The 13048-nt window shown below is 51.0% G+C and overlaps 1 non-coding gene and 1 pseudogene across 1 annotated transcript; one reads left to right on the forward strand and one right to left on the reverse strand.

Annotated features, from left to right (window-relative positions):
* Positions 1–2527: 2527 nt before the first annotated feature.
* Positions 2528–2634, reverse strand: LOC117801202. The gene has a single exon (XR_004623732.1). It is a non-coding gene; the product is annotated as a U6 spliceosomal RNA (small nuclear RNA).
* A 2941-nt stretch (positions 2635–5575) lies between these two features.
* Positions 5576–9548, forward strand: LOC100480502 (annotated as a pseudogene).
* The last annotated feature ends 3500 nt before the right edge of the window (positions 9549–13048 follow it).

Raw genomic sequence — 13048 nt, forward strand, 5'->3', positions numbered from 1 at the left:
CAGACTATTACCTGGAATTTGTCATACGAGCCGAATCGACCTGCAAGGGAGGCAGAGGATTGTAGAGGGGAGCCATGGACTAGTTAGTAAGCAATATGATCAAAGCCACAGTTCCCTGTCATTATTTTTTACTCTATCCTTAGTGCCAAATGTCCTGATCAGCTACAGGGCCCCCTTTGAGAAGGTGTGTGCCCGGGGTGGGGACGAAGGGTGGAGGAGAGGGCTGTCTTGTTTCTTGGGTCGGATTGTGTTGAAGGAGATGGGGACCCCTGATTCCAGGCAGGCCCAGATGGCTTTTAGGTGCTTCTCCCTGTGCAGCTGTCAGAATCCAAGCTTGCTGAAAAGCTCAACACGCTGAATGTTTGCTTGTCTTGGCACTGGCACCCAAACAAACTGCCTCAGCTCAAAGCTGCCACCGTCAGTGATTTGGCAGAAAGCTGATTTCTCGTAAATGCCACTGAACTTTGCAATGGCCCCATTTCTACTGGGTTTTCTTCCCTCCTGGATCCATCACCCTTGAATCGAGGGACTAAAGCAATTCCTCCCACATTGTTTTTTTTCCATGTCCCCTCTTGGTAGAAACTGAGTAGTGACTCAGGGAGATGGCATGAGAAAAAGAAGAATTCTTACTCATCTATTCACCCTTTCAGTAAACACTTGGGATACTTTGTGCTAGGCTGTTTGTCAGACACAAGGGTCATGGAGATGAACAACGTAGCCTGATGAGGGTTACAGACAAGTAAGCAGGTCATTGGGATACTAGATGACAAAGACATGTACAAAAAGGAAGGCACGTTCAGAGCAAGGCATGGCAAGCCTTGTGGTCAGGGGTGGCTTTCTGAGGAGGAGCCCTTTGAGCTGGGTCTCCAAGGATGAGTAGGAGTTGACACTTGTAAGTAGGGGAAGGGACAGAGGGAGCCTGGAGGAGAGGCCCAGGAGGAGACACAGGATTGGTCTGAGGAAGTGTGGGCAGCAGGGTGTGACAAGAGTAGAGAATGTCTGAAAGGATGTGAGAGAGAAGAGAGTACGGGAGGTTTCTGTGTTAGGACTCCAGCAGATGCGAGGAAAAGAAGCCCAACATGAACTAGCCTATGCCAAAAGAGTACGTTTTTTGGCTCATGCAACCCCTGGAGACAAGTACTACAGCACCTGGGCCCAAGGACCAGCTACACCTGGGAGCCACCTGCCCACCTCCGGCTTTCAACTTTGCTTGTCTGCCTGGCAGCTCTTCGTCCTCCTTCCCCTCCTTCTTCTTCTTTGAATTGTGGTAAAGCGTACATTACATAAAATACCATTGTAACCAATCTTAAGTGTGTGATTCAGTGACATTAAGTAGATTCACATTGTTTGTGCGACTTTCACCACTATCCATCTCCAGAACTTTTTTTCTCTCTCAGACCGAAACCCTGTACCTATGAAACAATAGCCCTCTCTTCTCCCTACTTTGGTTTTTCAGACCACTTGCCTCTCCAGGCTGGAACTGTGCCCAACAGCAATCCCCACCTCACGCCTCCTAGCTTCCTCACCAGAGAGATGAGAAATTCTCTTCCCTTTGTTCCAAATCCCCCAAATCCTTCAGGAGAATTCTGATTGACCAGGCTTGGTCACATGCTGACTCACACCCTTAATCAGGGGGAAGGGGGTGCCAAAATTGATAGATCCCGCCTGGACCATATGGGTGGACCAAGAGAGGAGTAATTCTTGTGTTTCCAGAAGAAGGGAGGGGCCAAACATGACCATGTGAAATACAAGCCCTTCACCAGAGATAGGTTGGGGCCAGGTCACCAGAAGCCTTGAGCACCAGGACCTCAGCTTTTATTCTGTTGGGTAGTGGGGCACTGTAGGAACATTTTGATCAAGGAGAGCAATATATACAATGAAGTTGGTCTGCAAAATCTGCTTTCTTTACTTGAGGCTCTATTTTTGGGCTTTCTCTTGCCTTTCAAGGTTGCTCTGAAAGCTAATTTCAATCAGATGTCACCTGAATACTGACTGGGCCCCAGCTCCTTCCCCTGGCCTCAGAAGTGACCTCTACCTCTTATGACCCCTACTCTTGTCCTCTGGATCAAGAGTGGTGAATGTCACAAGTCGAATCTGGGTCGCCTCCTGTCTCTGGGTTTCCTAGCCCTCCCTTCTCCCCACCTGCTTCAGTGAATGGCCTCCCCATGCACCTGGGAGGTCTCCTGCCCCTGACCTGCCCTCCAACCCCCACATCCAAGTCCAGTTTACCTCTCAAGGGCTTATAGAACCTTACCCAGCTACAGGCCTTATTATGTCTCTTGCCTGGACTCTGGCCGCAGCCCTTCAATTGATCTCTTTTGTGAAGCCACCAGCTCATGTCAATGCCTTCTACAGTTCCCACTGTCAGCCCCATCTCCTTCCATGCCTCTTAGAATAGAGCCATTTGGCCTTTTCTTTTTCTTTTCTTTTTTTTTAAAGTAATCTCTACACCCAACATGGGGATTGAATTCATGACCCCGAGATCAAAAGTCACATGCTCTACCAACTGAGCCAGCCACGCGCCCCCTAAAAAATGGAACACTTCACAAATTTGTATGTCATCCTTGCTCAGGGGTCATGCTAATCTTCTCCGTATTGTTCCAATATCAGTGTATGTGCTGCCAAAGCGGTCACGCGGGCACCATTGGGCCTTCTTGATGTTATCTAAACATGCCCCAAATTACCAAGTTTTGTCTCCTTTGCAAATGCTGGTCCCTCTGCCTGTTATGCCTTTCCTATCTCTCTTCACTTGGCATAATCACATGCATACTTCCAAGCTCATTTCCATAGTCCCAGCCCCCCTTCCTTCAGTTAGCCCGGACACCCTCCCACCTTTGTGTCTCCAGGGCACAATGGGGATAACTCTAGTGTCACACCTATTACTAGGATGACCACATAATTTACTGTGCAAACCAGGACACTTCTGAGAATGAAAGAGACTGCTATGATTAATTGCCCTGGTTCAACAGGTGTCAGCTGCCCTGTTCTGGGCAAAGTAGGAGACATGGTCACCCACCTATGCAGCACCATTGTACAACCTGGCACTTAGTGATTTCACTTATCTTGTTCGTATCTCTCAGCCCTTTTAGACAGTACTGTTATCTCCCGTTTTTTTTTTAAGATTTTATTTATTTATTTGACAGAGATAGAGACAGCCAGCGAGAGAGGGAACACAAGCAGAGGGTGGGAGAGAAAGAAGCAGGCTCATAGCAGAGGAGCCTGATGTGGGGCTCGATCCCATAACGCGGGGCTCGATCCCATAACGCCGGGATCACGCCCTGAGCTGAAGGCAGACGCTCAACCGCTGTGCCACCCAGGTGCCCCTGTTATCTCCTGTTTTTAAGATGAAAAGATGGAGCCTCAGAGAGAGAAGAGACTTGTGGTCATCCAGCCAGAAGGAGGCAAAGCTGGCCTGGGAAGCCAGATCATTTGATTCTAAACTCTGGACTCGTCTGACTCTAGAGTCATTGTACACTACCACACTTGACCCTTCTAATACCAGAGTCTTATTATCTAGGTTGGTCTTGTGTGATCCCTCCAGATGAGGGAAGAAGGCAGTAGAAATGGTGTCTTACTCATCTTGCGCACCAGCCCCGCTCAGGGGCTAGCCTAGAAGGGCCTCAGTGCATGTTTGTTACCTAGATGACCTCTTGAGGATAGAACTGGGGTCTCATCTTAAAATGTGTCCCCCTCCACACCTAGTACCTAGCACAGGACTTGCCATACATCTATTCTCTTAATAAAAATTTATCAAGCACCTACTGTGTGCCAGTACTGTGTTGGTGATACAATGATGAGCAAAAAGACGAGGTCCTTGTTCTCAGGGAGCCTACCGTACGTACAAAAAAAGATCACAAATATACAGGTGCAAATCGGGATAAATGCTGAGGGAAAATACTAGATATTGAGGTTTAAGAAATATTGTGGAGGTAAATTTAATAGGTTTCAGTCATAGATTTGATGGGGGACAGCAAGACGGACATGGCTATCAGGTTTTTTTCCACAATGGTGTTTGAATCTTCCCCACCTCCAACCAGGTTAACTGATGTGCCCAAAGCTGCAAAATCCTGGCAAGTAACAGAAACCTGCTTCAGCCAGTCCTGACAAAGCTGGCCTTCAGGTAGGACGGTAGGAAGAGGGACAGATGGGGCAAGGCATGAGAGAAGCAGAGAAGGGATGTGTTCACGGAGACAATGATCAGACCTCAGCAGCAGTGAGGATCGCGGCGAGAATCCAGGCACCTGGCAGCGTTTTACAGGGCAGGGGGAGCTCGGCCCCTGCCCTACCCTGCTCTGCGCTGGGCCAGAGCATCCCCTCCGAGGGGAACACGGGAGGGGCTGCTGCATGCCTGGAAACCCGAGCAGCCGGGCAGGAGCGGCTGCGGGACCACCAATCCGGCTGCGCCTGGTGGCGGCGCCACGTGACCGGCCTCCTTCCCCACCCTCTTCTCCGGCCTTCCAGGGAAGACGGGCATCCCCGCCACCCTGCCGCCCCCGCCCCTCGCGTGCCGCAGAGGCGCGGGAGGGCGCAGAGGCGAGGGCCCGGGATTCCGCCGCAGTCCGCAGCGGCGTGGGGGTGGGGAAGGGGAGGAGGCTAGCACTTTGCAGCCGCAGCGCCTGCAAGTGTTTTCCGTCAAGGTCAAGCGTACCCATCCATTCCTGAGCAACGCAGTCTCTGGAATCCCTCCCTTGCCATCCTCCCGGCCATTCCCACCGCTGCTGTCGCGCGCCTGGCCGCAGCATCCCTGGCTCTCCTGGACCACTGCCTTAGCCTCTCGCTGGGCCTTCTGCGGGGATGGAGGGGGGGATGGGGGATGGGGGGGATGGGAGGGTTTCAATCCATCCTGCCCATGAGTTTCCCAGCTTCTTTTGTCCTACGCACACCTCATGCGGTGCCCCTGCTATGAACCCCACACTGGCTCCCGGTGCCCTGTGAGAGAGCATTATGGCCCTTCAGAACCAAGCCCCAGCTTAACCCTTTCCAGCCCCACTGCCCCCTCGCACCAGAGACCCAGTCCCTCGGGACCCTTTCCCTTTCCAGGAACAGTAACCGCTTGCATGCTTAAGTGACTGCTGTTGCTGTATTTTCTGCTTAGGGTGCCCTTTGCGAACCTAGCAAATTCATAGACCCAATCTGATTGCAATAATGCAGTGGAGGGTGGAGACTGTCCAGAAACGCCCTTTGGCAAAGGTCACAAAGTTGAAAACGTGCAGGGATCAAGCAGAAGAAATAAGGCCATTGGATGAGGGCATAAGAAAAACCTGTGTTAAAGGGCAGGGACCCTGCTCTCCATTCAGGCCACCATGCTCCTTGGGGGGAATGTCAGATGATGCCAGATGATGCCAGATATTATGAGTTGACAAGAAAAGGCACAAATCCAGATTTTCATGTGTAATCTCTCAATTTTTAAATGTTGATTTGATTATTTTATTTTTTTTAAAAGATTTTATTTATTTATTCGACAGAGATAGAGACAGCCAGCGAGAGAGGGAACACAAGCAGGGGGAGTGGGAGAGGAAGAAGCAGGCTCATAGCGGAGGAGCCTGATGTGGTGCTCCATCCCAAAACGCTGGGATCACGCCCTGAGCCGAAGGCAGACGCTTAACCGCTGTGCCACCCAGGCGCCCCTGATTTGATTTTTTTAAAAACATTCCTGCGGACCAGATCCCTAGATCCTCAGCGTGTGACCTCCTGTCCTAGGGAAGAGAATGGCTTTCTTTGGAAAAATACTTTGAAAAGCTGTTGAAGGTGAAGGTTTGCTTTTGAAGCTCTGAGGGGCAGCTGCTGTGGAGGCAACAAGGAAGCGGACTAGGATTTGAATTTGTTCCTAAAACGACACGGGGTGTTTTAAGCTACCAAGCGCTCAAGAGAATCTACCAGAACACTGGTTTGGGAGATGGGCAGGAAACCGAGGGTGGGGAGTAGGGGGGAGGCGGGTTGGCAGCCAGCCAGCCAGCCAGGATCACCCACCCACCAGCATCAACTACCAGGAATGATAGCAAATATTTCCTCCCATCCTTGTGGGGGCTTCCTGAAGGCCGAGGAGCGCCCTGTAGAGCTTTACTTATGGGGTGGGGTGGGTGGGTGAGGGGGAGATAGGAGGGGAAGCCAACCACCGCCACCCAGCCCCTCACCCCCAACCTCTAAGGCTTCACACAGCGGGATCATGCCTGGAGTGGAAATTGGAGAGCTCCTTAGGTAGAAAGAATTGGAGACAATAGCCAAACTACGGCAACCGTCCCAAGGCTAAGGGGCTGGGGACAATGGGGCGGAAGCAGAAGAGCAGGCGGAGGCCATCTTGGGAACCAGGTTACGTTTAGTTCACCCTGAGGTGTTTTTGTAGCTATGATGTGATCCCTTCCCTGTCTCCCATCCCTGGAAACCTTAAATAAAAGTCTCTGATACTCACTAAGGCTACCTTGACTGGGGTGTTTGTGGAACTAGTGGAAGGGGCCAAGTTTTACATCGATTTTTGTGTAGTGTTGACCAAAGACAGTACAGGTCGAAGCCAGAGCTGGATCGGAGAATTCAAATCACCCGGGGATTTGCAGTCATCTTGGAGACGGTCTTGCTGTAGGTACTTGGGCTCAACCTGTGAAGATGTCAAGGGGTCAGGAGGCCCCTGGCTGACATCTAGGTGACAATAACGAAGAATCAGCTACAATTCACTGAGTGCTTACTTGTGCCAGACGCTATGCTACATAAATACATTATCTCTGTTTTCCCAGCAGTGATTGCCTGAGAGCGTGACACTGTCTCCTACGAGACTATCATCTTAGTTCCCATTTTACAGATGAAGAAATTAAGGCCCAGAGAAGTGAAGGAACTTGACCGAAGCCGTAGAGATAGAAAAAGTGAACTGGACCTGTGCGCCAGCCGACTGCCCCCCTGCAAAAGAAATTGTTTACATGTCTGCACTTACCTTGTGCACACAGTGGGTGCTGGTATATGTTACATCAATTCCTTGAAGGAAGGCCAAAAGCAGTGCCCTCAAGTCTCATATCTCTGTGCCCTTGGGCAACTCATACACCCTCTCTAGGCCCAGGTTCCATCTGTGGAATGGGAATTATAATATAGACCTCAGAACTGTGGTGGGATTTCCATGAGACCAAGTCATAGAACTTCTGTAACTTGCCATACAACCAGCAGCTCTTGTTGCTGCGAAAGATGATGATGACGGTGGGGACTGAGGAAGGAGCAGGGAAGGAAACCAGAATCTGGAAATACCAGCACTGTATCAACTCAGACGGGAAATTCTCAGGAGGCCCCGCCAGTTTGCAGTTTCTAAGACTACCGTGTCTTTATTCGTTCGTCATTGCTGGAACACCAACTATGTGCCAATGCTCAATCTCATTTCATTAAAAACTCTGTTTCAGTGTGCTCCCCGCTCCGGTGGCCATCCTGAAGACCAGGCCATCTTCCCCGCAGACACGGGCCATGTGCGAGTCCAGAGAGCTGCTCCTGGTGTGGTTCCGCTGCTGGCAGTGGCTGGCACCGAGCCTGTCTACTGGCCTGGCTGCAGGGTGTGCGCCATCGGGGCTCCCAGGGGCTCCGAGTCTGAGTCTTTCAAGCAGCAGATGTACCAACCCTTCCTCACCATCTGTGACGGCACCAAGCCTGCAGCACCTACCGCACCATCCACAGGACTGCCTACCGCCACAGCCCTGGGCCGGCCTCCCCCAGGCTTCGCTCCGCCAGCTGCCCGGGCCGGAAAAGGACCAGCAGGCTCCCCAGGGCCTGTGGAGCAGCAATACGCCAGCCATCATGCCAGAATGGAGGGAGCTCTGTCCAGCCAGGCAGCTGTCACCACCCTGCAGGATGGCAGGGCGACACCTGCCAGACAGACGTGGACGAATGCCGTGCTGGAGGGGGGACCTGTCCCCCGCACCGCGTCAACACCACGGGTGCCAGGGTCGGGAAGGGCACAGCCCATCCGCAGACGGTGTGCTCTGCCTGCCCAAGTAAAGGACTCCCAGGGTAGCCCCGCACCCCACGACAGGAACGGACGGTGCGGTAGAAGAGGTGGTGCAGAGGCTTCAGTCAAGACTGGATGTGCTGGAGCAGAAGCCGCAGCGGGTGCCGGCCCCACTGCACAGTCGGGCCTCGAGGGCCCCGGAGCGCAGGCTGCCTGACCCCAGCAGCCTCCTGGCTTGCTCCTTCCAGCAGCTGGACTGCATCGACTCTCTGAGAGAGTAGAGCTCCTTCCTAGAGGAGCAGCTGGGGTTGTGTTCCTGCAAGAAGGAGCCGTGACAGGCCTGGCCCAGGTCCCTGGCTCTGGCTACTGAGAGCCCGTGCCCATTGTGCTGGCTGGCACCGCTGCACCCCCACCAGTGGGCCTATGGCTGGGGGAAGGAACGAGGGTCCTGCTCGCTGGGCAGGGTGTTGGGGGGCGCCTCTGATCTGTGTCAGAATAAAATGAGGGTTCAGGGCGGGGGGGGGGAAAAAAGCTCTGTTTCATAATGAACAGATACTCAATGGGTTTCATTTTACAAGGGAGAAAATGAGGTTAGAGAGATGATGCGACTTCCCCAAAGAGAACATAGCTGGAAAGTGGCAGAGGCAGAATTTGAACTTGGATCTGGCTGGCTCCAAAACCTTGTTCTTTCTGCTTTCTAGTCAGTCTTTCATCCGTTCACCAGAACATTTATCAAGCATTGACCAAGTGCCAGGCTTTCTGCAGGGACAGTGGGTACAAGACCCAGACAGTCTGAAAGAGGTTTCCAGGTCAAGTTGGGGAGGCAGACAACTCAGTGGACACTCACAATTCAGCATGACAAGCTCTCTGCCAGGGGCCGGGGGAGAGGGGGGAGTGTGGTGATAGAAGAGGGGCTGTTGCCTTAGACTTGCCTTTCTCTTTGGCCCGTGGACCCCTGAGGCACATCTCAAACTTGCCAAGCGGTCTCCAAGTCCCCTGCTCTAAAGAGAGGAGGAGACACACCTTTATCCCTCCTTTCTGAGTAGAGGGGATTGTTGCAGTGGGAACAGACAATAATCAATAATCCTCTCCAAAAGAAATCCCTTCCAGCCAGCCTCTCCTCTGTCTCTGTGTCTCTATCTGTGTCTATCTAACACACACACTCCATGATGACAAGAGGTGGGTGATGGGTTAATGAGGGTAGAACCAGTTTCTCCATGCTTCCGTACGCCCTGCCTGGGTGGCCCTTGGCATTTGTTCTTGTCCTCTAGAGGCAAAATGACAGGACGCTTGCATTTAACACCCTGGGACACATGCATTAAAAAGAAATCAGGAAGGGGCACCTGGGTGGCTCAGTCGGTTAAGCATCCAACTCGATTTCAGCTCAGGTCTTGATCTCAGGGTCATGAGTTCAAGCCCCGAGTTGGGCTCCACGCTGGGAGCCTACTTGAAAAAAAAAAAAATCAGGAAGGAAAATCACCCAACATCAATAGTGATTATCTCTGGGTAAAGTAACATGTAATCTCAATTTTCTTTTTTTACTTAATTTTTTTCTTTTCTTTTTTTCCTTTTTTTACAGGGCAACTGGATGGCTCAGTTGGTTGAGTGTCCCACTCTTGATATCCGCTCAGGTCATGATCTCAGGGTCGTGGGATCAAGCCCGCTGTTGGGTTCCATGCTCAGCACAGTCTGCTTGTCCCTTTCCCTCTGCTCCTTCCCCAGCTTGTGCTCTCTCTCTTTCTCAAACAAATAAATAAATAAATACATAAAATCATAATTTTTTTTACCATGGACTTACTATTTTTGTAATCAGTAAAAATATAAATGAAATTATCTTCTATTTTAACAATTATGTGTGGGAGGGGGTCTATTAGAAGCAGCCTCACAAGAGGCTTTGCCCTGAGCGCAGCTGGAACTGGACAGGAGGACATCACAGAGGGGAGAGGAGAGGAAGTGAGAGGTCATCGAGGATTAAAAACAAGAGCCACTGTTCCTGAGAGTTTCCTCTGAGCCTCGGTTCTTCCCAGCCCTCGATGTGCATATCTCATTTAACCCTCAAAGCCAGATTAGGAGATAAACTATTATTTCACAGCTGAGGAAACCAAGGATCCATTTTATAGAACCCTCCCAGTGGCACAGAGCTTTCGTATTCCCAGCTCTTCACACACACACACACACACACACACACACACACACTAGTACTGTGCAGAGAAGCAGGTGAGGTGAAGATCATCGTCCCATTTTCCAGGCGAGAAAATCAAGGTCAGAGAGGGGACTTGCTCAGTGTAGTCAGCTGAGAAGTGGGGGCACTCCTTCTAGAATCCAGGCCTCCTTTCTCTTTTCTGGCAGTCCTCCTCCTTCTGCTACCTTCTGCCAATTGCAGAGGCTTCCTTCTCGAAACAAATGACTCAAGGTAAATTGCTGACTGGACTTCCCCTTTCGGAAAACACAGGAAGTCTGTGTTGTTTGTAGTTGTGGGAGAACAATTTCAGGTTTGTTGCAAAGTGGGTGGGGCCACATAGAGGATAGGGTCCTGCAGGGGCAGGGCTCCCTGCAGCCTGGGCTGGCGAGAGATGCTCCCATTTTTCCTCAGGGTTGTGTGAGTGTGTCTGCCACAGTTGCCCGAAGACCCATCCCAAAAAGCTGACTTAACCGTTATGGAATTTAGGGGTGCCTGGGTGGCGCAGTCGTTAAGCGTCTGCCTTTGGCTCAGGGCGTGATCCCGGCGTTCTGGGATCGAGTCCCACATCAGGCTCCTCTGCTGGGAGCCTGCTTCTTCCTCTCCCACTCCCCCTGCTTGTGTTCCCTCTCTCGCTGGCTGTCTCTCTCTATTAAATAAATAAATAAAATCTTAAAAAAAAACTATTATGGAATTTAGAAAAATGAGCCCAGGAGGAGGGGGGCTCAATAATAATAATAATAATAATAATAATAATAAATAATAGTGATGATTATGATAGCTCACGTTTATGGTACATTAACCTTTGCACCAGGCACTCTTCTAAGTGGCTGACACACACGAATTCATTTGAGCCTCATAACAGCCCTAGAAAGAAGATTCTATAGCTTTGGAGCCAAAAAAAATTGGATTCAAATCACAGTCATGCTGCGTCCCAGTTGTGTGACCTTGGGGAATTTCTTCATATTCATTCGACAAACAGTTTTGAGCACCTACACTCCCCACACTATGTGCCACATACCGTTCAGCGAACAGAACAAAGATCCCTGCTCTCCTAGCGCTCAGATCCTACAAGGGGAAGCAGACAAACTCTAACCACAGTAGGTTTTGTTAGAAGGTATAAGGCTAAGCTGGGTAAGGATAAGGAGCGCTGAGGGGTGTAGGGGTGAAGGGGGGATCCAAGGTTAAACAGTGGTGTCCGGGAAAGCCTCACCAAGAAGGCGATATTTATGTAAAGCCCTAAGGAGTTGAGGGAGTTAGCCACGGAGATAACCAGGGAAGTCGTTGCCAAGCAGGAGCCGTAGCCGGGGCAGAGGCCGGTATGGCTGGAACAGAAGGGGCCAGGGAGAGAGTCCTCATACCCCCAACAACACTCCAGTTGTTCTTTCTCATACCATGCTCTCAGCGTCCTTCGCCTCTCTTCTCATATTTGTGATTGTTTTACTTACTTGGGTGTCTGCCTATTTCTTGTTTGTTTCTTCACAGCGCTATGCTCCTTATAAGCAGAAGTCATGTTAGTCTTGTTCAGTGCTCATCACAGAGGACCTAGGAAGCACTTAGTACTAGTGGAATTAATGGATTGAATTCATCCATTCATCCATCTAGTCATATTTAGGATAGAGGCTCCCCATCACGTATGACACTATTTCTCAGGGCACCTCATTTGGAGTCCCAGTTCAGAATATCAGGAACAGAGGTAATAGTTAAGAACATAGGCTCTGGAGCCAGACTGCATGGATGGTCCAGATTTCATTACTTACTAGCTTCTTGATCTCAGGTAAGTTGGGCGGGGGGCACCTCTGTGCGCCTCAGTTTCCAAACCTGGAAACTGGCATCATAATACTATCTGTCTCCAAGACTTGTAAGCATTCGAAGCCGTGACAGGTGGATAGTGCTTGCACATGTATGGCTATTGGTGTTTTCCCCATGTAGCTGAGCCATGGGAGCCAGGACTCTAACTTCTTTCGTCCTGTGCCAGATCCCCAAAGGGACCTGCGAAGGCTGAGGGGTGCTTGTAGAGTGCCTGTGGTGCATGCTGCCATATCCACGCTGTGTGCTGGCTGCTGGGGTGCTCTAGCCGTCTCTAGTAGGATAGCATTCTGGGGAGATTGTTCCTTGCTGGACAGCCTCCCACAGTGATTCTCTGGCCCTTTCCTGCTAGACAATCTGGAGTGGACTCTTGGTCACAGTTGAGAAAGTTAACTGATGAAGATATCAATACCGAGTACCTACTTCTATGCCCTGCACTTTACATTTATTATTTCATTCACTCCTTATACAGACCTGAGAGGTAGTTACTAATAACCCTCTTTTGCAGATGAGAGAACCAACTCAGAGAGGTGAAGTGACTTGACTAAGGTCGCATAGCCAATGAGTGGCAGAGCCAGGGCTGGAGCTCACGTGTGGCTCCCCATTGCTCTCTCTCTGCATTGCTCTGGCAGGATTTTCCCCTCCAGCACTTGCTGCTGTCTGGGAAGACAGCCCACAGCTCAGCTCTGCCTAGACAGAAGAAATCATGGGAGTCTGTCCCTAAGCCAGAAAGATTGACAGGTCTGGGCTGCCTGGGAGGAGCTCCGGCATTGGGAGGGGAACTGACTGTTCCTTGCCTGGGTCAGTACTTCAACAGGAGAAGCCCTCCTCCCTGTAAGCCAGAGACATTTTCGCTCTGAGGTCTGAGCCCAACTGTCACTGGGTGGCCTGATTCCCGTGGAAATGTGGAGATGGAAAACATCTGGGGCTGCTGCGGTTGCCAGGCAACACCCAGCTCCTCACTCGCTTGACAGAGTCAAGGAGGCTGCCTGGATGCTGTCAGAGATTGGATCTGGTGCCCAGAGCCCTTGATTCTGGTTCCAATTTGCAATGTGATCTTGGGCAAGTCCCTGAACCTTTCTGGGACTCAGTTTCCCACCCCTTGTTTAGAGAGCGGTCAGACCGTGTAAGCCACAAGACGAGTA

Source organism: Ailuropoda melanoleuca, chromosome 2, assembly GCF_002007445.2.
Source record: "Ailuropoda melanoleuca isolate Jingjing chromosome 2, ASM200744v2, whole genome shotgun sequence".
Taxonomy (NCBI): domain Eukaryota; kingdom Metazoa; phylum Chordata; class Mammalia; order Carnivora; family Ursidae; genus Ailuropoda; species Ailuropoda melanoleuca.